General features: G+C 35.2%; 1 protein-coding gene across 1 annotated transcript in view; it reads left to right on the forward strand.

Moving 5' to 3' along the window:
• The first annotated feature begins 646 nt into the window (after positions 1-646).
• The window catches only part of LOC145245251 (uncharacterized), a 260,099-nt gene continuing 234,909 nt past the window's right edge, over positions 647-25,836 (forward strand). Inside the window, exon 1 of the mRNA XM_080107156.1 lies at positions 647-821. The gene's annotated coding sequence lies outside the window, so the exon portion shown is untranslated. The remainder of the gene's footprint in view (positions 822-25,836) is intronic.

Genomic DNA, 25,836 nt, shown 5'->3' on the forward strand with positions numbered 1-25,836 from the left:
TAGGCATAAAAAATGAGTTAAGCATCCCCCCCATTTAGCCCCAAAACGTCAATTCCTGGTTAAAATGAACAAACGGTGCAGTTTTAGGCTTTAACATATGTAATGCAAAAAAAAAAAACAAAAAAACAAAAAAAACAAAGCCATCATTTGCCCCATCCCCGCTTTTCGCCCCCTCCCAAATCCCAAAGACCTTACATATTTCAATTTGAAGCATTTAAGCCAATATTCTCCATTGTTCACCTTTATCGGTTCACTTCGCTTAAATTAATTGTACTAAAATAATCGTTTACAATATGTATTATATTTCGGTAAAAATGTTTGAAAACTATAAAAACCGACAGCCTTATATAAAAAAACGATTATTATATTTGTCCTCTTGCACGGAGGTTCAGTCAACTAGTAGACATTGTTTATTGCCAAGCTGTCAAACAGCCAAGCAGGTTTGAATGCATACAGTGTGACATGGAAAGTTACCAAGCGAGGCACACATTGCCATGATAGAAGAAAGACAATTATTATCAGTGTTTGTTTGCCAAGCCTGGTGACTGTACTGACTGGAGCGGTTGTGATATTTAATGAGAATGTAATACGAATAAAACATGAATGTAGATGGTGTGTGGGAAGGGGGGATGTCAGTGTAACGGCTGACTACGTTCGCTTACTTATAACTGGACAGTCAAGTTTCTTCGCTTTTATCTCACTCTTTCTAGACTCTTATATGCCTACAATGTCTCGATTGAGGAAAGGCCGTGCTTATAAAGGGTGAAAAATACAGCGCTGTTGGAATTTTCCAGGACACCTACAAACGACATGCCGATCTAGTGAGTAGCATAACCAATTCCTATGAACTTAGGCGTATTGATAAGTTCAATGAGAACATTCCATCTGAATAAAAACCAAGGAATTTAACGATTGAGGCAAAAATAGCTAGTAATACATTCCATGTATGCACATAAAATTTTATAAGATATAATATTTGATGTATCGATTTTTAGTATTTACTTCAATCATATTCAATACGTGTGTAAAGCTAAATTGTTAGGTGAGAAAGAGAGAGGAAATATTTGTCTCCGAAGCGAGAGAGAGAGAGAGAGAGAGAGAGAGAGAGAGAGAGAGAGAGAGAGAGAGAGAGAGAAAGAGTTGGGAAGAATATATACAGTGAGAGAATCCAGTAGATCGCACAGGTTTAAATAAAGTATGTACAAACGATTTACCTATAAAAAACTTTTTTGTAAAAAAAAGTATAATTAACTACTGAAATAAACGTACAAATAAAGCGGGCGAACAATTTACTCATGGCAAAAGTAACTATTGTTACAACACCATGTTTGAATGGTACATTAGCGTTCGTTTAGAAGCTAATACCGTTATTCTGGAATATATGAATAACCAGAGATCATCCAATCAAAAGAAGCAGAATTATTCTGTGGAGACCTCATTATTTTTTGTAACGGAACAGGGAAAGATTATGATAGCAATGAGTTTATGACCGAGTAATGAAGGATGAAACCCCCCATATCTGTCCCAAGTGCAGAATACCTCCTGGTGATGAATGGAAGCGGTAAGAGTACTTGTTATTAGAGGGGAAAATATGGAACTACTTCTTCAATTTGCAATTGTGATGAGGTTGTTCCTAGGAGGTAATGTAGGATTTTATTATAAGAGCTAAATGTGTCTAAAATAGCGTTCTAAAGTTACATAATATAGTTGCTAATTGTCTAGACAGAATGAATTTGTATGTGACATCTGTTGTTAGAAACCTACGGTACTTGGCTCCAGAGGGAAATTTCTGCAATCAATATATATATATATATATATATATATATATATATATATATATATATATATATATATATATATATATATATATATATAACTTTATTCGTATGATATTAATAATTTAATATTCAATATAATACCATTATTACTCGTCATCTGTTAGAAATAAATAAGAAAAATGAAAATGAAAAATCAAGAATACAAAGAAATATTTATAAATGCTCTCTTCGCTGAACTTTTCAATTGGAGAATTGTAATTTTTAAGTACATACATATCTATATAATTATACAACTCAGATCAGCTTGCTTTCTTGCATGTTTGTGCATTTAAATCATCCGTCCGGTTTGTGACTTCCGAGTTCCAAAAATTTGCCTACTCTCCTATATCATGGCCGCCCTGTTTTAAATCTGATATTAAAAGCCACTACTGCTAATCAAACACACACACGTCGACAATATTTTTGTTTTAACTGATTTAAACGTGTTTTTCTTAAATATAAATGTAATTTAACCCCGTTGAGCTAAAAAAAAAAAAACTGATTTAAATATAAATATACAATCTTTCTATCTATCTATCTATCTATCTATCTATCTATCTATCTATTATATAATTATAAAACTCAAATCGCTTTGATTGTTAAGTGTTTAAATCGTTTATCCGGTTTATGAATTCTGGTCTCAAACATCGTCTGCTATCGTCTGCTATCCTATTTCATGGCCGCGCTGTCTTTAGTCCGATATTAAAATTCAAAACATACATAAAGTCTCCACTTTTATTTTGTTTGAACTTATTTTAACGTGTTTTCTTTACAAATAAATGTAATTCAACCCTGTTGAGTTAAAAAAAATTTGATTTAAATATAAATATACAATATATAACTATAATCATATTTATAACCATAATTACTGCTTTTAGTTGCGCTCTGATTTTTTTCAGGCTTTACTTAAACATATCTTCTATGCAAGGAAGGGGGGTAGAAACTTTGTTTTAGTAGTGCCTCCTCCATTTTAATTAGTGCTTGCAGTAGTGCTTTGAAGGCTTCCTGAGTTGTATTTTTTCACTCATCACTTACAAAAATATTTTCTCAATACAATAAAAGACAATATAATCTTAAAAGTACTTTTAATTTTGAATATTTGTCATCATCAACGGGTAGACTAAATAAAAAAATAATGACAGCGGGGAAAGCAGACCGAACTTTTCTCAAAGTGAAAAGTCGCAAAAATAAAGAAAACAAAATAATAATGATGGAGGGGGAGGGGTATGAAAGAACTAATGCCAAATCGTGGCTGTAAATCGGTTCTGAGAATAGGGGATCGATCTACTAGAACATTGTATGTGAAAGTGAATCCCTTCAAAATCTTTAAATATTGTTTATTTTTTCAATTTTTTTTTTATAATCAAGTAGCTTAGTGTCAAATGATACGCAGAAATAGTTTAAAAAAAAACGAAAAGGAAAAAATTGTAACGGGAGTATCGATTATAGAAGTGCACCTACATTTAAAAAAAAAATATTTTCTAAATCCAAGTTGTGCGTGATTAAAACTAGGAATTCATTTAAAAAAAACTACGTTTTTCGTGTCCAAAATTATTTAAGATTATTTTATTTATATTTCCATTGAAGGTTGTAATTGTCTTCAGGTTGTAATTGTCTTCAGGTTGTAATTGTCTTCAGGTTGTAATCAATTTACAAATTAAAAAAAAACAACTATTTTTTTATGACTCAACACAGCGTAGTTTACCTCCTTAAAAAAATCCAAATCTATTTTTTTTTTTTTGCTAATACGTTTCAACGGTCTTTAAAGATTATATATAAGAAGGATGTTGTTAAATAATAAAAATTTAACGTTTTAGTGTGGGAGAGCACTTTCCTATATACATTTAACGTAAAATGAGACTCCAATTTTTGGCGACGTAGCGATTTTTCAAGTTTGGTGGCAGGAGTTGGTGGTGGGGTGATAAGTTCCAAACATTTTAAAAATACGTAGAAACACTTCAAAATGCTTGTGTGTGGGGGAACTTTTCATTTTTGTTTTAAGGATTTGCTTTGAAAAGGTTTCACCGTTAAATATTACTTAATCAGTTAATTATTATTCTCTAGCATTTTTAAGGCTGTAAACACCCCCCCACACACACACAAGGACGGACCTGTCCAATGCATACTCTCTCCTTGTATTTTTTTTTCGTCTTATTTTCAATTTTTTTTAACGGATTACACCCCTCTTTTATGATAGATTTTTCATTTAATTTAAAGGCAATGCTGTTTATACCTTTGTTATCCAATGTATTCCGTATTGTTTTCACTGGTCGCAACGTTTGTTTTCGGGCGTGTGCATTCAATTTTTGCATGTTTATACATTAATCCTGTATAGTCACTTGCACTTTTATACATCAATTCTGTATACTTACTATTACATAGCTAACTATAACATATACTGACCCAACGGGTCACAGGTAGTCTAGTATATATTTGAAACATACGTTTTGCACCACTTTTAGGCTTCCTTACGAAGATTCAAATCAAAATAATAAAGTTTACTCGTCTTATGATGGATATTCAATATAAGTATATAAATATGCACACATATTCATTTTATGTAAATGATCAAACATTGTCTTACTACGACGTCTTGTTAGATGACCGGAAGTGCAAGAGGAAAAAGTATGTGACCGTTAGAACTTTGAAGTTGTACGAACCTGCAAGCATCGGAAACGAACACTCGAAACTCTCGTATTTATCTGATATTAAACACCGATCACAGGTGCCTCGGAAATAACGACTTTCACATCGCCAAAATACACACTGAATGATCGATAGATCGCAATAGAGATGAACGAGTTCTGATAGATATTCATAAATTCATAAATATATGATTAGTTATAATTATACTTGATTAAAGCTTGGTACTTAGAAACGAAGCGAATACTGTTGATACTTGTGGGTAAGAACTGCTCGCCGCAGCCAATCCAGTTTTGATAGAGTCGAAAACCGGCTTCGACACCTAGTAAACATGCCCTTTTCTCTTCTCTGCAACCTCTTTCCCGCAGAAGAGACGTTGCGAGCCTGTCTCTACTCTATTGTTATTCTCATGGTAAGTGCTCGTCCGAGTTTTAATCTATAGTCCCTCCTTGCCAAACTTTCACAAAAACACTCGACTAGCTACGACCACTATCAATAATTCCCCACTCTCTCTGTGCCTAAATCTAAACGCAACTTCCATGAACAAAGCTTCTTTTATAGAACTGCCCGCTTGTGTAACACAGTTCCACTGGCCTGTTTCTCAGTCGATTACGATAAGGTTGTCTTCAAGTCCAATGTAAACAAGTTCTTATTGAACCGTCCCCTTAAATAATCAAATTCTACTCAATCTACACCATTAATGATTACTACACTATCACCTTCTATAAATAGACCCTTATCCTTGAGAAGATTTCGGGCCTTGATAAATGGTGATTTTCTTATAGAAAAGCAAAAATAAACAAAGAAAGAAACACAGACATACATACTCTCCGTATTCACGAGTGGATGCTGTCTTTTAAATTTCCAACATTAAAATCTTTTTCATTACTGAAGGGAACACGTGCATAGAAATAGATGAGAAACAGTTGAAGTTATTTAAAAACGGAAATGAATACAGTTTTACTTAGTGCAACGATTGATTGATGAAAATATCGAAGTGATTTTGGGTTCTGGTTGCAAACTTTAGAAATTGATGTCGAAGTGGAAAACTTCATGTATGTGCTTATGTTCGTGGTTGCATACTAATTAGTCCTCGCGCGAAAGAGCAGGACACAAAATGTTTTAAATAATAATAATAATAATAGAATAACAATAACAACGACTTTCGCTGGCGAGGACACTATTGACCGTAACTAGTTATACAGTCCTTTTGAAATTTTCATCTCTATTTTTCTCGTTATATACTGAATATTTGTTAATGAAACCTATATGAAATATGTTCCTTATTAAATTTTAAAGATTTTCTATTCTGAAAGTTAAAAAAAATTTAATCTAAAAAGTTATTTTAAAGTTTTTATTAAAAAAACTCAGATTTTCTCATTATTCAGACCTGTATTACAAAAAGGGAGTTGCAAAAATTAGTTGTGGTGTGAGGAGAAATACAAACTGAAACAGAGCTAATATTCAGACCTGTCATAATACAAAGAGGAGTTTGCAAAAATGAGTTGTGGTGTGAGGAGAAATACAAACTGAAATAAAGAGAAGGAGAGTTTTAAAATATAATCTTAAAAACATAAGATGCAAGTTAGAAAAGCATTTCATCTAAGGCATGAAAATTGTTAAACAAAATGTATTTAAAAATAAAGGTACAAGATTCAATGTGAAATGTATTTGTCTTCAAAGTGCACTTTTATAAATTTTACAAAGTAAGGTTAAAATTAATTTAAATTGAACTAAAAAATTACCTTGGATTCATTTTAGGTAATGTACATTTTGTTGCAATTTAAAAACATTATCTTTCATCTAGCAATTAATGATATAGATAAAAAATTTTTCAATTATTTTTAAAAATACAATATAGAGTTAAATAGCTAAGAATGATGTATATTAGGTGTGATGAATGATTCCAATCTAGCAAGCAAATCTGGAATCTAATATTCTACACTAGAACACGTTTTTAGAAATAAAGACGATGGATTATTAGATAATAAATTTAAACCTATAATAAGGATTAACAAAGATTAGAAATATCGTTTCAAAATTGGGAACACAATTTTAGTCATATTGATGGTGAAATAGTTGATACCGTTTCTTGATCAATAAAATAGCTTAACAAAAATTAGCAATATGAATTCAACAAAAAAATAGTAGTAATTAAAGAATGGGGATTAATTGATACTGTTTTCAGATCAGTAAAACTTGAAAAGTCGTATCTTTTTAAATAATACTCTTGTTCTAAACGATTACTCCCCCCCCAAATAAACAAGGTGAACCCCCGCTTTCATTGGAGTAAAACGTACATGGAGATAAAGATTAGATTTATTATTAGAATACTTATTCATGGGATGATGATGATATTATTATTATTATTATTATTATTATTATTACTACTACTACTACTACTATTATTATTATTATTATTAGATAAGTATTTAAGAACTTAATTCCTAAATTGGTATTTTGTATTAAAGCCACGCGTAATCTCAGAAAATTATGATAGGAAGGTAAACGTACGTTAAATCTTTGGTAATAAAATTAGTATCATGGTTAAGATATGCATTACAAACATATTTTGAATACATTTGCCTAATTTAATTGGATTTGCTTGAGTTACTTCTCTTTCATCGTTATGAATGCATATTAGGATTTTGGTAACTTATAATTTCAACTAACACTTTAAAATTTCAAGCGTATAGAGTTATCTTTATTTCTACTTGCAAAATATCTGATAATCTTAAATCTTAATAGGAAAGAACGAAAGAAAATAAAAATAAAAAATAAATAAAAAATAGATTTAAATCCTTAATTGTAAACGAGGAATGAGAATAAACTAAGTATAAAATAATGTTAAACTTTCTTTCTTTATTGAATAAGTTTTAAACAATAACTTTTCTTAAATCACATAAATAGGTTAGCCGATATTTTTGTAAATAAACAAAACGAAGTCCAGATACGAAACTTACATAGAATCTCATCCTTGAGTGCCCCCCGAGCCTTGTGATCCCTTTGTAAAAAAAAGCCTGCTACTAAAATAGTTTCTTTCTTCAAATTGCTTGATTTTGGAATTTTCTTCCGCGTCTTTGCTTCCCTGACCGTAGTAACATGTAGAAGTTAAAGTGTAATGTGAACAGACATCTCGCTACTCAACTCCCTACATAGTATTCTGTAAATATGTAAATCCTGTCCCAAATAGTACTTTCTTACGACAATATATAGTACTGTTCCTTGTTTGGAGTGAAAAAGCAGTAAACAAAAGAAAACACTCGGACATCTATGTATGTCAAAAGTAGATCAAGTGTTGGTCACAGGAAATGACCTATCGATTTCTGAAAGCTATCCGAAAAAGTACATTATCTATTAAAAATATAGGGAGGATGGAATACTGCTGCCATATCTGGGCAAGAGCTGCTAAAAAGAGCCTATCCTGCCTTGACAGAGTACAAAATAGACTTCGTGGCTTAGTGGGGGATGCCCTTTTCTCTATCCTGCAACCTCTCTCCCACAGAAGAGACGTTGCAAGCCTATCTTTGTTTTATCGTTATTTCCATGGCAGATGCTCGTCTGAACTCCAATCTCTGGTCCCCCCTCGCCAATCTTTCACGAAAAACACCCGTCTAGCTGAATCCACTGTGAAAAATTTCCCCCACTCTTTATCTGTGCCTAAATCAAAACGTAGATTCCATGAACAAAGCTTCTTTCTTAGAACTGCACGCATGTGGAACTCTGTTCCGTCTGCCTGCTTCCCACCTGACTACAACCTGGATGTCTTCAAGTCCAACGTAAACAAATTCCTAATGAACCGCCCCCTTAAGTAAACACTTCATTAAATCTCCACACTAACGTACTGTACTTGCAATAACCCTTATCCCTGAGTGGCTTCCGGGCCTTGATAAGTGGTGACCACCGTGTAAAAAAAAGGGGTCTTACGATCATTAAAGACTCTTTAAAAGGAGCTTAACTCCACAAAATTAATTCGTTTCTATGTTCATAACTTCAATTATGTAATCTATTTCTACACATATCTTACTATAGTAATGTTTTCGAAGGGTTTCGAAGTATTCTGGGGTTGATCACTTGTACTGGTTAAAGTTTCTAAGTTGGACGAGTAATTAAGCCTTGTCATTAAATTCACTCAGTCACCTCCCAAAACAAACTGATTTGAGAATTTGATTTGTTTGATCAGACCTCTTATCACCAATAATACACATCCTGTAGTCATATTCATTAACACAACTTAGGTTCACAATCTGATGTGATGGGTGTCAATAGTGATATCTTATTTTTTCATCATTTTGAATTTCTACCAGGTTCAATGAATGCTATAGATGGCGTTTGCAAATTGGTTGATATACATCAGTTTGTAATTTAAATTTGTGCATAATATTCCTTTGTTCTGTGGTTTCTATTCGTGTGCCACACAGAAGTTATAGTAAATTGATAAAAAAAAAGTTTTGTTTCACATCCAAGCAAATCCCACACATATGGAATTTTCACAATTGTGGGCGTGTTGAGAGTTCTTATTTAATCGTATGATTATTTCGCATGAATGATGTAAAGATGTTTGATAAACCAATTAATTTGTAAATAATTAATCGTGGATCACAAGTAAAATATAAAACTGACAACCAAGAACATAACAAATATAATAGTAAACGTAGCTTTTATCCGAAAAAATCAGACCTCTTATCATCAATAATACACATCCTGTAGCCATATTCATTAACACAACTGAAGTTCACAATCCGATGTGATGGTGTCGATAGTGATATTTTTAGTGATATGGCAATGACATCATATTCTATAGTCTTGCAAGTAAAAAAAGGATCCATTTCTCATCAAATTCAAAAGAAAGCCAATTTTAGCAATACATACATTCTTCAAACACTACAAGCAAATAAAAACGGAAAATGATATTCTTATTTTAATTGTGAATGCTCCGACGAACTACAAGCACTTGTACCTCTCGACGTAAATACCCCCGACAAACCCGACAAGCAGCAAAATCCCACCCCTACAAATAGAGGTGCCTAGTTGTAAGAAAGCTTTCTACTCCAATAGTTTCTTCCTCAAAATTGCTAGACGTTCGAACTCTCTTCTGGGATTCTGCTTTCCCAATTATACTGACATGCAGAAGTTCTAGTATAATGTGAACAGACATCTTGCTGCTCAACTCCCTACATAGTATCCCTGCAACTTATGTTCTCAATAATAGCTCCCTATATCAAAGTGGCACTGTGTCTTGTTTTGGGTGAAAATAGAATAAAGGAAAGAAATAAAATATGCAGAAAAAGATGTGAATCGATCTTGATATTCCAAGAATAATAAATTATTTATTTTACTAGAATTTTTCTTGACTTTTTTTAAATAAAAAGTCAAGAAAAATAAACACTATTATTATGAAATGTACTTTGTATAGTTCAAAACAGTTCGATACAGCGCTACGTTTGTTCTAATCTTAATCTGTTATCTTTCAAAAGACATTTCATACCTTTAGTAGGCACCTTTAAAAATCTCCATTTAAAAATAAATAAATCCAACGAATTCACGTGTAAAAAAAAAACAAAAAACAAAAAAAACACGGTAGAATTATTTATAGATATCACGGGATCATACATATTGTCACGTAGTGATTTATGTTGCAGTGCAGTGATCAGACACACGGCCTTTTCACTACTTAAGTGCATTTTTCAAGTCCATCGGGTAACAATTTATAACTACACCTTTTGGGTTCTATTTTTTCTTCGTATAGATTGTTCGACATAGAATCGTTTTATGTACGTGTTACACTCAAAGGCACTGAAAACTCTCCCCGCATATAAACTTGCATTAACGATATTCTTATGACAAACAAAACATCCATCTTTATCACATAAAAAAGTCTCGCAAACTGTAATGTTATACTTATTAAATGTTTTTATTTTCATGAACTTATTTTGTAAGTCATTGTGTTTATTTTTTTTTTTTTTACATTTTTTAATTGTTAATTCACCCTAAACAAGGTGCAGTGCGACTTAAACGTTAGGAGTAACTATTTGTGACCAAATTTGCAGGGATATTATATAAGGAGTTAAGCAGCAAGATATCTATTTACATTATGCTTGAACTTGTGCATGTCAGTACGGTTAGTGAAGCAAGGACCCGAGAGTTTCGCAGTTTGACCGAAGAAACTATTTGAATAGTAGATTTTCTGGCATCACGGTATCTCTACATTGTAAGAGTGGGATTTTGCTGTGTCGTCGAGAGGAATACAAGTGTTTTGAATTCCTCAGATCACATTTCATTAAAATACTTGTAAAACAAGCAAAGGGATGCTAAATTTCGTCGATAATTGGAGTTTAGTTGCTAGCGTGGGAACTATTAGGTTGGTGATTCTCTTTTTTAGCCCTAAGAGTGAGAGACAAGTGGCAGATGTACCCGCCCAGATCTGACAAAAATACTCCATATGTGAGTAAAGAGTGGCCTTGTAGATGTACAGGATACTTTCAGGTGTTAGTAATTTTTTGGCACGGTAGAGAGAACCCACCTTTTTCACAACAGCCTTGGTAATGACCTCAATGTAATTGTTCCAAATTCATGTTGCTTGTGAATGTTAAGCCGATGACTTTGAGCGAAGTAATTTTTGTAGGTAGTGTATCATAAACCATGGTAATCTGTGGTTGATAGGGTTTCTTGTAGTTATTAAAATAAAGAAGCCTAGAGTTGGCATCATTGAACGTTACCATACATTTATGTCTCATTTCGTTACATACTGGAAGTTTCAGCTATTGTCTTAGATATGTGAACATTCCTTTTCCGCTCGAGTCTGTTATAGAGTGTAGTGCTATCAGCAAATATACTTATCTCAAATACAATTTTGTTAGGGAGGTTATTTATGAATATAAAAAATAATAAAGGTTCAAGGATAGACCGTTGTGGAACACCTGCATTTATATCATGTTTTGATGTACAAACATCTAGGACAACCTGGACTTTTCTCTTATCCAAGAAAGGTTTGATTATATTAAGTATTTGTCCAGCCAGTAATGAGTAAGCTGTAGTGTCAAACTCTAAAAAATGCCTTAGATATTTCTAGTGAAATATAAAATATCTGCAATAGATCGGGCTTGTATAAAATTATATTGTCGATCGGAAAGAAGTTTATTATCTATGAAGTGGTGGACTAGTGCTTGATTGATTAAGAACTCAAAGATTAGGAAGAAGAGAGAGAGAGAGAGGAGACTAATAGGAAATTATAGAGTGGATGATCTCTTTCGGCTGACTTCATGAAAATTGGTTCAACAGAAGCAATTTTCCAGCAGTCAGGAAATCAAGATTCAATAATGAATTTGTTGACGAGGTTAGAGAGAACCGGGACAACCTCAGCGCAGCATTTTTTAATAGTATAACGAGGATGAGATAAGGTGCACACGCTGTAAAGATGTCTAGTTTTTTTTAGGAGTGATTATCAGATCATCAAGTGTGGCACCTGTCCGCAAAGCGAAATTTGGAAGGGAGTGGTTTGTTGAGTCTAGAGTAGAATTGGAGGCAAACCGCCGGGAAAGCAGGTTTTTCTGAATAGTTGCGGTGCAAACAACCCCAAGGCTGTGGATAGTGCTGAAATTGTAGATTGTCCATTATTTACCACACAGTTATGAATATTCCAGTTATCACGTGTTCTTATTTTCTGCAACTCAATGCGTTTTCTAGTGGATTCGACATGCCTTCTCTTAGCTGCAGCTATTTCACTCTTATAACTATTTCTAGTTTCTATATACCTTTATCTATGTGTAATGGACTTATGTCGGATATGTCTGCGGAATGCATTCTACTTTTAAGCAATGATAACTGCATAAGTAGAAGTGAACCATTAGAAAGAGTAGGGTTTGCTACAGAACTTCCGTCTTGGAACATGTGCTCCAATGGTTGCTTTGAACCAATCAGTAGCCCCATTTTAATATTATTCACTAGGAAGAGAAAAGATACTAGTCGATGGAGCGTCTCTTATGTGATCCCGGATAGGTTTCCAGTCTACCTTCATGAAGTACCTTGCCGTTTTGAGTAATGGCTCTTCAACTTTAGGTCGAGAGTTTAGGGTGATGTCTACCAGTATCACAGCGTGATCAACATTCCCAAGTGGGATGTGGGCATTTGTTACACTATCTTCGGAACGTTTGGTCAGAAATAGATCCAGAAGTAAGGATTGCTGATCCTTTCGATCTGGGGGACGGGTCGAAAACGCGAGTGTTTGCGACATATAATGAGATACAGAAAAGCTATGGCTGATGTTACAGCTGTTTCTGTGTCACTTATAGTTGAATATATTATTTTAGATGCTATCAGTTTCATGTGCTACTGATGTCTATTCGAGAGACAATTAAGTTTTCATTGTTATAACGGCAACATACATATTGCTGATTATTTCCCTTCGTAATTCGCCCAAAAGTTTTACCTCATAACCAATCTTCCACGTTGAAATTGCTTCGCAATCTTATATATTTCTTTTTTTAGAAATAAAGGTCGACATTCTTCTCTTTGAAAATAGAATTCTTACTTCTTGCTAATTAAATATAAAAAATGAAGCATATTCATGGTATTCTTATACATTTAAGAAACATACGTGATATATATATATATATATATATATATATATATATATAAATATATATGTCATCCACAGACAGACTGTTTCATTGTATCAGAGCTGTTCTGTGCGGTTAGACTAGTACCGTCCCGAACTAGAGTTCGAACCTGCACCCACCAAGTTGATAGTCGATTATATACATACATATAAAAATCATAGTAATACAATCATCACACACACACACACACACACACACACACACACACACTATATATATATATATATATATATATATATATATATATATATATATATATATATATAACAGAAGTTCAATGTAAGGGGCTTTAGAAAATAGCTTGTTAGAATAAATCACTTACCAGACTTGTGGTGCCATTTCTGTGACGACTGAGGACTTTCTAAAATTTGTTTGGCAAATAATGTTGGCTTTATACCAAGGAACTTAAAACTTGAAAGAAACATCAAGACGTTACCTAAAAGATAAGGAAACGTCAACACTAGGAAGTGACAAATTTTCTTTCACAGTTTCGTTCCGCAAGTTAAATTACAAAAATATCTTTTTTGAATGTGCCAAGAGCTATCTCGTCTCGCAATAGCAAATAAACTTTTGCAGTAGCAAGTAAACTTTTCATAGAACTTTTTTACAAAGTATAAAACGTTCAGCAGTATCTCAAACCACCAGAATGTTATCATTAGTTTAGAACTCTAGCTCAACGTACATTTTTTTATCCCCTGATATAAATTTGCATTTTATCACCGCGATATTTTATGACGATGTACTGTCAAGCCTTCTGTCATGTTCTGAAATGTTTAAATTTAGACTTTTAATTTACATTAGTATTTCATAAATCTATTTTCGCTCCTGCAATGAAATATTGAGGTTGACTATACTCTAACGTTTCGGTAAGGTTTCTAGTTCAGAATAAAAACTAAAATAACACTCGGGAACTGTTATGCATAGAGCAATTTTACAGTTGAATCACAATGAGAAGCTCTCTTCTGGGAAGCTGGGGCTCTGCGCATTAATTAACCTTGTGCCTGATTTTATGCTCACAGGGAAGACGAAGAAGAATGCGTTATTGAAAAAAGAACATGAAGGCTTCGGTGATTGTCGTCAATCAGATATGTTGTTTATAAAACTCAACTGAGTCAACTCAACTGAGTCAAAGCTACCAGAGCATCATACAAGTGTTGACAGGTTAAACTTGTTCTCTAAGGTTTTTAAAAACTGACAATATTTTAGTTCCTTTGTTTTCTTAATGTATGCATGTTTCTCTTTCTTTCTATACAGTTATTTCGTTCTTCTTTCTTTGCTTAATACTCTCTTTTTCGCTTTTGCAAAGAGAGAAGAATTGTATCGAGGAGTTTTCACTGCGTCGAAGATAAAGGTTTTGGGTTCGATCGCATCAACGACGGACGTAGGTCGACAATCACCGGGGTTAAAATGCCCTGTTAATTGTTGAAATAAAATGATTTTATTTCAAGAAAAAATAACTTGTCGCTTATTTGATACAAGCGTTCAATCCCAGCCCAACCAACCCCGCTATCAACAATGCCAATAGAATGCCGACAAAAAAAAAAAAGAGGAAGACAAGACTAGTAGCAGATGTAGCCGACGCCATATCAAACCTAGTGACTCATCCTTGTCGATGAGCTTACCGTTTATTCTCCCGGGGAGCTTATTGCCGTACCAAGAACGTAACAACAGTTCCAGAAACGTTCCCACGATAAACCAAGTAACTGCCCCCGGGTTCTCGACCTGTAGTGGTACACAGTAAACACGATTCATTTGGAAAGTGGATTTTTTTCTACAGTGCAAGATAAAACTGTTTGTAGAGGTCGTCCGCATCTTGATATACACTAATTTAGCAGCACGACTGCTATGATTTGTACTATTTTTTTTAATTACATTTTCACTTCAAACAAGGCACATTGCCACTTTGTTGTAGGGGTTATTATCCAGGAAATAAGTATCAAGGGTACTGTGTAGGGAGTTGCGCAGCAAGATGTCGGTTCACGTTACACTTGAACTTCTGCATGTCAGTACAGTTGGGAATTCCAAAGTCTAGCTGTTCTGGGGAAGAAACTACTAGAGTAGAAAGCTCTCTTACATCCAGGGATCTCTACCGTGAAGGGGTGAGGTTTAGCTGCTTGTCGGGTTTGTCGGGGGTATTTACGCCGAGGGGGCACAAGTGCTTGCAGTTCGTCAGAGAATTTACCGTTAAAGTACTTGTAGAACAGGCAGAGGGATGCAACATTTCGTCGATGGGACAGAGGCTGAAGTTTAGATGACAGATCAGGACGTATCAGATTGGCGACTCTCTTTTGAAACTTGTCTAGGAGCGAGAGACTAGTGGCAGATGCACCAGCCCAAATATTACAACAATACTCCATACATGGGCGAATGATGGCCTTATAGAGGTATAGGATACTTTCGGGCGTTAGTAGCTTTTTAGCACAGTAGAGGGAACCCACCTTCTTCGCAGCGGTTCTGGCAATACTCTCAATGTAGTTGTTCCAACTCATGTTTCCTGTGAACGTTAGGCCGAATAGTTTAAAAAATGTACTTTCAGATAAAGAGTCATTGGCCATTGCTATTGGTGGTAGGGAAGGTTTCTTGTAATTATTGAAAGAAACAAGTTTAGTCTTGGCAGCATTGAATGTGACCATCCATTTTTGTCCTCATTCCAGTATTTAAGTATGTGTTCATTATTTTTCCTGTCGAGTTATATAGCGTGGTGTCGTCAGCATATATAACCATCTCACAGACAATTTTGTTAGGGAGGTCATTTATGAATATTCGGAATGACAGAGGCACTCCCGCATTTATATCATATTGTTTAGATGTACGACCGTCAAGGGCAACATGGATTTTTCTCTTATCTAAGAATGATCTAATTATATTATGTATTCTTCCAGTGATACCGTACGATCTGATTTTTTAGAAGACCCTCATGCCATACCCTGTCAAAAGCCTTAGATATATCTAGAACTACCTCTCTACCCCCCCTCTAGATACGTTTTGAGATTACAGTTAGGATGTCTGCTGTGGAACGGGCTTGCCTAAATCCATATTGTTGGTCAGAAGTTTAGCATCTGTAAGGTGATGGACTAGAGGTTGGTTATACACGCTTATCAGTAAAAACTAAACTTGGGCAAACCTAACATGAACCAGTATCGTCATAACACGTGTTAAAATAATAATAAAACGGTCATTATACTGCTACTGATATTTACAAGAAACCGCACTTCATCTTTATGTACTAACAACTTTTAAACGGAATTCCATACGGATAACACGCACTAACATGTTTGGTGGAGAATGTGATTCATTTTCTCTATAATACATGTTCTAATTTATAATTATATTCAGATGTATAGGTTTGCTGGTTCATACTGGGAACTCTATATATATGAGTTTAAACGTCGCCAAGTGCAGTCACATGGCAGTGGGCCAGCATTCCTTAACTCCTCCATTCCTCCTCGACTTCTAACCAGGTGACTGGCTGTTGGGGTCCGTCAGTCAGGATAAGGATCTTAGAGTGATTGTACATTCCACATATTCCTACTCTAAACACTGCATCACCGTTACTAACAAGGCCAGGAGTGTCCTGTTCCTTATTCGCCGCTACTTTGGTCGACTCATCTTCCTTCCCCTCTACACCTCCCCAATTCTTGAATACAGTATTCAGGCCACATTCCCCTATTACGTGAAAGATGTCTAGCGTCTCAAACGGGTTCAGTGTCTGGCGACGAGAATGGTGGCTGGTTTCAGAGGTCTATCCTATGATGTTTAAGGGCTTTTTTTAAATTTTTTTTTTACAAAGGCATCACCACATTATCAAGGCCCAGTGGCCACTCAAGGATAAGGGTTAAAGAGTGTACAGTAGAAATTGGTCAATATAGTAATCATTAGTAATGAAAATTTGGTAAATTTAATAACTTATATGGAACGGCTCATCAAGAACTTATTTACTTGAACACAACCATATTGTAGTCAGCCGGAAAGCAGGAAAACGGAAGACAATTCCAAAGGCGTGCAGTTCTAAGAAAGAAGCTTTGTTCATGGAATCTACGTTTAGGTTTAGGCACAGATAAAGAGTGGGGGAAATTATTGATAGTGTTTACAGCTAGACGAGTGTTTCTTGTGAAAGTTTGGCGAGGGGGGACCATAGATTGAAGCTCAGTTGAACACTTTCCATGAAAATAACGATACATCAGAGACAAACTCGCAACATCTCTTCTGTGAGATAGAGGTTGCAAGGAGGAGAAAAGGACATCTCCTACGAGACTACGAAGTCTATTTTGAACTCTATCAAGGCAGGACAAGTCCTTTCTAGCAGCTCCTGCCCAGATGTGGCAACAGTATTCCATCCTTGGACGTACCTGGCTCTTATATAGGTAGAGAATAGCATCAGCAGTGAGATATCTACTGGATCTATAGAAAGATCCCACCATTTTTCCAGCGGCCTTGGCAACAGATTTGATATACGTGTTCCATTTAAGATCAGGAGTAATGGTCAAGCCCAGAAGCTTGTCAAAACTTGAGGCCTCCTGAAGACGAGAGCCATTCATTTCAATTGATGACAAATGTGAATTAGAATGTTGATGATGTAAAGAGAGAAGCTTGGTTTTAGATGCATTAAAAGTAACCAGCCACTCCTTTCCCCATTGTACTACGTGCTCAAGATCAGAGGAGAGAGAATTGGAGAGAACTTGGTCGTTTACTGTCTTAGATGTGGTACCATAAATGGTAGTGTCGTCAGCATAAATGTCTACAAATGATGTAAGGATATGATTTGGAAGATCATTAATGTAGATCAGGAAAAGAGTTGGGCCCAGGATGGATCCCTGAGGGACACCGGCATTAATACTGTGAGCTTCTGATTTTTGCCCCTCAACTACTACTCTTATGAACCTATCAGAAAGAAATGATTTAATAATTGAGAAGACTTTTCCAGCTATACCATAGCTAGCGATCTTATGAAGTAAACCCTTATGCCATACCCTATCAAAGGCCTTAGATATGTCAAGAGCAATTGCCCTAGAAAGATTGCCACCGTCGAGAGATTTGCTAATCCTATGCGATATAACTGTAAGGACATCTGCTGTAGATCTAGCAGAACGGAAACCATATTGAGTGTCACTAAGAAGGTTATTTTTGTTGAGATGTTTGATTACTTCTGTATTTAACACAGATTCTAGCAACTTACTCATGACGCACAGGAGACTTATTGGCCTGTACTGAGAGGGGGATGAGCGATCACCTGAATTCTTAAATACAGGGCATACTGATGAGATTTTCCAGGGAGATGGGAAACTATTCTCCTTAAGACAACGTTTAAACAGTTTAGTAAGTATGGGCGCTAATTCAGGTTGAAGTTTTTTGAGTACTATAATTGGAATACCATCAGGGCCAGTTGCTTTACTCGAATCAAGGTTTTTGATTAGCTTCGCAACATCACGTACAGATATACGTATATCACATAGCGTGTTTTCTGATACAGGAGGAAATATTGGAGGTTGGCGGTCTTGGTCGCAAAGGGTAGAATTAGCTGCAAAGTTCTTGACAAAGAGTTTGGCTTTGTCTGATGCTGACGAGATTACCTCAGGTCCATTGATAATAGTTGGGATGGAGCACACGCTTCTATTCAGGATTCTGTTTGCTATTTGCCAAAACTGGTGGGAACCAAGCCTCTGCTCAGCTACTTTGGACTTAACAGATTGAGCATACAGCACTCTTGCGTTCCTTATTACTTTCTTACAATGGTTGCTGGCAGTCCTGAAAACGGCTTTAGTTTCCATACATCTATTACGTTTGAAGCAGTGGAAAAAGTGATTTCTGTGCGCAATGGCAGCAGCACATTCTGGAGAGAACCATGGCTGGCTGTTAGGTTTTTGCTGAAACTTTTTAGAGGGTATGAAATGGTCAATACCTACAATTAACCATTCAGTTAGGTCTAATACTATAGAGGACACATCCTTTTTAAACATGGAATGCAGAGGTAGATCAGATATAAATGTACGGAAGCTATCCCAGTCAGCCTTAGTGTATCGATATACTGTACGATGAAGAGGTACGTCTGGGGACTTATTACATTTCATTTTTATCTTAATTGATACAACAGAGTGGTCGGAAGATCCAAGAGGCGACAGAACAGAAACTGAACATAGTTCAGGGCAAGTTGTGAGAAAAAGGTCTAGTAGGCTCGCATACTGGCCGTCATTATCGGGCACACGGGTAGGTTCCTGAACAATCTGAGTGAGGTCATAGGCAATGGAGAAATCATGACAGAACCTCCCCTCATCATCGGTCTTGTTTGAGTGGGTCAACCATTCGACGTTGTGAACATTGAAGTCTCCACATACGTGAATGTTAGCTGAAGGATAAGTAGAAAGGACTTGGTCAATTTTCTCAGATATGCTTTGAAAGATAGTAACTCCGCTGTTGTGGGGGCGATAGAGAGTAAATATAAATGCAGTAGTGTGAGCTAAAGCAACCCGGAAGCACATATAGGGTAAGTTAGGATCTTCCCTGGAGATGTCCCTCCCACATGGAAAGCTATCTTTAATATAGGCACATATTCCATACCCATGGCGATCTTGGGGGTCAGATTTAGAAGTTAAGTTAGAGTATCCTGAAATTGCAAACTCATCTAGGGAAATAGCCTGTCCAATGCCAGTTTCACTTAAAAATAAAAGGTCTGGTTTAGTCTCCTGTAATTGGGGTTCAACCTCTGGAAGGTTAGAACGAAGACCCCTGATGTTGGAGAAGGAGACATGGTAGTAGGGGTCTACGTTGGAAGTTGGAGAACCGGGTTTAATCGTGTATTTTTTCTTGAAACTTGTCATGATGAAATTTTGGAATTTGTGGACTAGGTCGACAGATTTACTTAGAGCAGGACAGAGAGGGGAAATTAAGAGAGAAAAAGAAACGAAGAATTTTTTTTTTATTTGTAGCTAATGATAAGGTAAAGCCGTAACAATTACCCACTAGTATGGCATCGAGAGGCCCCACCAGAAGCTACTGCATGGTCCAGAATCCATTCACCAAATGGCAATACAGCAGCCCCAGTACTTTGCACCTGCTGATAGGACAGCCTCCTTAGTGGTTAATCCAAGGTTCGGGTCCCTGACTATCAGGCGGATAACGTCAGCCCAGACAAAACGTTTACCTCCAGCACCCTTACTAGTGACATGGCTACAAGGATAGACATAGAAACAGAAAATTTCCGCCATCTCAGCCAACTGTTCGCAAAAATACTGCCAACCTAGAAAACAGCTTTTTCTTCTCCCTTTGTCCGAAAAATCACTCATTTAAAAAAATGAGGACTGAGGGACAAATAAGAAGAAGCGAGAGTAACAGGAGCTGCCGATAACGCATCCACAATGCGTTTTCTACTCTCCATTAAAAAAAAAACAAAAAAAAAACTATTAAGTATTGTACTTAATAAAAGTCCAACGGACGTGTTTAAGGGAAATTATGGTGATAGATTCCCCTCACACGAACTAAAAATGAGTATAATTCGTAATTTTTGCTATCAACTCGGTAGATAAATAAACATATGTACGAGGAAAAAAAAAAAAGCTAGCATTTAATAAAACAGAAATACACAAATTAAATACTGAAATAAAATGGAGTTGTTAATATTTTAAATCTAAAATAAAAAGCATGATTGAAATCACTTATCTCAACAAAAACAATTCCGTCTCCAAATTGCAAACTGTATTGAAAGAAATTCAGTTAGTAGCGTTCAAAACATTTTTTTTTAAATCAGCCGTTAAAAGAAAATCGTGATTTTATTCTGAACTTAAGCTAGTAACGTTTTAAGAAGCTTACGATATAAAAGAAAAGGCTGATGGGGGGGGTCTTCCGAAAGTAAGTTGGTGCTGGAGGCTTCGACGCCAGACAGCGTTCTCGATTTGAGTGGCATCTCCGTGGAACCAGCTACCTGACGAGATCATAAACCAGCCTACACTACAGGGCCTCAAGGCGACCTTGAACAGAATCTGGTCGGACCTCCACGGTTCCCCCTGTATACTTACTAAATTCTCGCTGACCTTTTCCACTTGTGAATGACAATCGCTTGTGCGTTTATTCTTTACCAATTAAATAGACGCATGAATCAATATACAGCATAGTCACAGTCTAAGAAGAAACCATAAAAAACAATTTATTAACGCTAGTTTTTCAAAAGCTATATACAACTTAGTAAACTTTCATGAAGACGCTCACATATCCATTACTATATTAATAAGTTCGTTTTAATAATTTTAAATAGAAAACGTGGGATTTTAATATCAATGTCAGAGCGAACACAAAATCAACGTTAAGGTCTATAGATACAATTAATTGCAGTTACAAGTACATATTTTTTCTACACAAAATAGTTTATAGAGTTTGAGCGATTCCAGCTTTTACTAAAACAATTAAGTCACATCTGTTATTGGTAACTAAAACTCTATTTCCGAGTGTAAAAAATTCTCTCGAATAAATAAAGCTGAATGGAATTGTTTCATTTATTTTAAAATTTAAAAATTAAAAAAGTTATTGTTTATGTTGAAACATAAAGGCAATAAATCAATTTGAGGTAACTGATTGACTATTTAAGCATTAAACTTACAGGTAAAAACGTGGGTGACATTTTTTGCGGTAAGCTTTCGTATATTAGAATAACGTAAAAAAACTAGGTTTGTTAGTTTTTATTTTAACGTATTTATAACGTTTTTAACGTAAATATAAAATTAATTTAGAGTAACTATATATGGTACAATAATAGGGTTGAAATCGAAGCAAGCATTATTGTAAGATATTTTTTATACGTCTATGGCACTAAAATTTGAAGTTGTTTCATTAAAGCATAGTTTTTTTTTTGAATAAAAAACATAATCAGTCCTGACACAGTATACTTTCGTCTGGTAGCATGAGAATCAGTCATATTTTTGCTTAAATTCTCCATATTCTATGAAGTATTCTCCGAGTTATACTTTGGAAATTTCAATAACTCATATAAAATCCATCAGGTCAGGCTGAAAATTTGAAAGGTGCTTACTATTATCAAACAGCATCAAATTCATATAGAAAATTTAGAAAAACCCAGAAGTAAAAAAAAAAAATCTCTTCTGACTTAATCTCTGCAGATCAAGGCTGAACGTCCAAATTTACTGCCTGAAAATATACCGGTCTTCATTGAGTACAATATGGGCTCAGTTGTCAGTTTTTATGATAAACAGAATCTGAAGTTATCTCAAAAAGTGAGACTTTCTCCTTTACCGTTACTTTGTTCTTCATCTTTATTTATGCAGCTAATCTATATAATATTTGCAGTGTCTGTCAGTCTTTCTCGAGATGCAGTTGAAGATAATATCCTATATTAGACAGCAGTAATGCTATGCTTTGTGCAGGAAGTTCAACGGTGGTATTCATTTTGCATTAAGAAGAAGCTACAAAAATATCTCACGGTCTGCATTCGCGCCGGATATCTATCAGCGGCAATTGTAATTTATATTATTTTTGTTTTGATAAATATTGAACTTAAAAAATATATGTATAAGAATCTGAATATGCGGTACATAGCTGAAAAAAAAACGAGTGCACGTGGATTCTTATTCATCATTCGCCAATATGGCGTGTCAGCAGCTCATCTACATTAATTATGACGTCTCTGTCATATAAAAGCTACTTTATTTTATTCATAGCGATTATCCGTAACAAGAGTAGGCACAACTTTTCTAGGGTAAAACTTTGCGAGAAATTCAGTGATAGAAATTATTATTTAATCTGTACGTCTGATATTCGGGAATTTAGGATAAAATGTCGAGGTTTACCATTACTAATAGCTAGCAAAGCTACTCTGCATTGTTCGTGGAGAAAGCGACCCATGACTTATCCTTCGCTTTTCTCCTTCCACGTTATTATCTTCCTCCTCTTTCTTCTATCTTCTTTGCCCAACCCATTCCTCTCTCTGGACATACATATGCATAATTCGAGTCGGCATAAGGGAAGTAACTGTGAAAAATCAGAATTACTTCCCTATATATGCTAATATTAAAATCGTATTTTCTTCTTCATAACATTAAGTGATATAAACGGTCATTTGGCTCCCAAAAAATGACTCTTTATTTTAAATTTTAGATATTATTTTCCCGAGTTACGCCTATTTGAAAAATACCAACATCATACGTGTTTGTTGAGTTTTTTAAGTATTCGCAAGGCATATACACAAACAGACGGTTGTTCTTCATATTTTAAATAAAATAAATATTTTTAAGACTTTTATTATAATAAAATAAAACATTAAAAAACAAAGCATTTGTAAATTTGAGTTTCTGTCAGGTAAACATTTATTTTTGTTGTTTGCAATTGTTTTGTTGATGGACATGGGACGTAAATGCAATATTTTAAAAAATGCCAGATGCGAGTCGAGGATAATGGTCAATGAGATGTCCCCAAATTTGTGAGGATTGTTCTGTATATGTGATTATTGACTTTGAAGACAATCAAGTTTTAATCTGCGGAAAAAGCAAGCCAGCGACAATGTGTTCCACAAAAGAAGCTTTGCTCATGGTTTTCGTCTAACATTAAACACCTACAGTAAGAAAAGAAAGAGTTCATGTTGTGAATGTCTTACTACAAGGAACCAGAGATTTGAGCTCAGGCGAACACTTTCTACGGAAATGTTTCAGTTACGATTTTTTCAAAATCCAACATCAATCAAATTAGTTAAAAAAATTATACAATAATAATGCTCTATCATCTATCTATACCTATTATTTAGCATTTTTTGATGAACACCGGGGTTTCATTCGATTAACAATTAGAACACTACAGCAATACATTCATTAAATAGAGGACAGAGTTTGGTATCTTTCAAAATTGGAGTGGGTTTTGGTGAATTTAGTTCTAGTAATATCAAAGCACCTAGCATCGATAGTAGTAGTAGTAGTAGTAGTAGCAGCAGCAGTAGTGGTAGCAGTTGTAATTTTCAGTAAGTGTTCCTGTGTGTTTTCTCCTTGTCACAGCGGGTTCATGTCGCGTGGGTGTAAAATGAGTGCAATCGCGAGTGGGCGTTTAGTGTTACAAATAGCAATGCCCATATGGTTTTCTTTTTAGTAAGAAAGAGACTAAACGGCGAAGCCTTCCAGCGGAGACCGCTTATTAACCTTCATTATACGCGCCGTTACAACCTAGAAATTATAAGGACAGCCTGTCGCTATAAACTGTTTTCTGCGCACCCCACTTTTAAGCAGTTGAAATAAATTGTTAGATTGTCCTGTTTTCACTTGTTAATCTGTTCGGACTTGTCACCTATCATTAGCATGGAACACAATAAATCGTTGTCATTTTTGCCATGTTGCTTTTTAAATGTTGGATGAATAGTAACAGTTTCTTTATAGCGTTCTGTGCTGTCGGCATGCTTAAATTTATGTATCGTTTTGGGAAAAACCGTGCTATAAGGATTGTTGGAATATCGGAATCATTTCATTTGATCGTACCTATTTGGATGCTTTGGACTAATGTTCTTATCTTGAGTGCTATTTTTACAACGTGTCGGTAGATGTAACCTTCGACCTTCTTATTTAATTATTGGAATTCTTTGAGATGAAAAATTTGTATATTTTCTTTATTTATTTGCGGACTATTGTCCTCATCTTTATAGTTGTTGTTTCACGAGGTTTCGCCCAATTATTCCGTTGGCGGTCGTCAAAAATTCCAATAATTAAATAATATATACCATTCAATACGGACCCGACAATGAAAGATCATATAACAAAGAAAGCTTGGATTTATAAGACCAAAAAAAATCAACTTTGATCGCCCTTCGTGGCTCGTGGCGCAGTTGATAGAAACGTTGAATCTCTATAATTCCAGGTAAGCATTGTCTGAAGATAATGGTTCCAATCCTACCCAAAGCAGAGGATTAGTTGGGCAAAAACGTGACAGACGACGACAACTATGGAAGGCAGTAATTACTGAAAATACAGTTAAGTGACTTAGCATTCATATCCCGTCGCGGTTAACCACCTGGCGAAGATGAGGATAATAGTTCGCAAATAAATAAATATAATATTCGCTCTTGTGTATCTTGTCGAACTCGGGGATCTGCACAGAATTTCGAACGGAACCATTTATTTAATCCACAGGATAGTACCATTCCGCAAGTCATGACTGGATAGAAGTTCCAAGTAATTTGTAATTGTATTTTGAGTGTCGCTCGCACTGAGGATCAGACCTTCTATTTCCAGAAGTGTGTGACCTTACAACTGGATTTTATCAAGTATCCTTACCGAGTTCGATAAACAGATTTCCAAGTTCGACATAAAGATTCCCGAGTTCGACAAAATACAACCGAAGAAAGAAAAGCGGTTATAACACTCAAGCTGAGAATAGTAGTCCGAAGAACCTAATCAATCCTTATCTTAAAAGTTCATAAATACAATTTCGTTTGATATTCGCTCAATTGTTTGATTAAAATCGAACATTCGTGCATTTGTTAAAGTGTTAACGAATACAGAAATTGAATATTTATTAACATTAATAGGCAGCGCAGATCTTAGGTTCGATAGTGTTGACACTCGTTGCGTCTTTGAAATGCGCAAAGCTGCAGGCTAGCAATGAAATTCTAAAGGATATCGAAAAGTAGATAAAACATTTGAATAAAAGAGATAACACCTGATTAACGAATACAGTATACTTATATATGTACAAATTCACAATTGAGTAAAGTTACTTTTATGTGAGAAAATTGTTCACTTGAAAAGTTGAGTAATCTTATCGTAGGATATTCAAAGAAG

Source organism: Euprymna scolopes, chromosome 1 (assembly GCF_053919585.1).
Source record: "Euprymna scolopes isolate OS-2025 chromosome 1, ASM5391958v1, whole genome shotgun sequence".
Lineage (NCBI taxonomy): Eukaryota > Metazoa > Mollusca > Cephalopoda > Sepiida > Sepiolidae > Euprymna > Euprymna scolopes.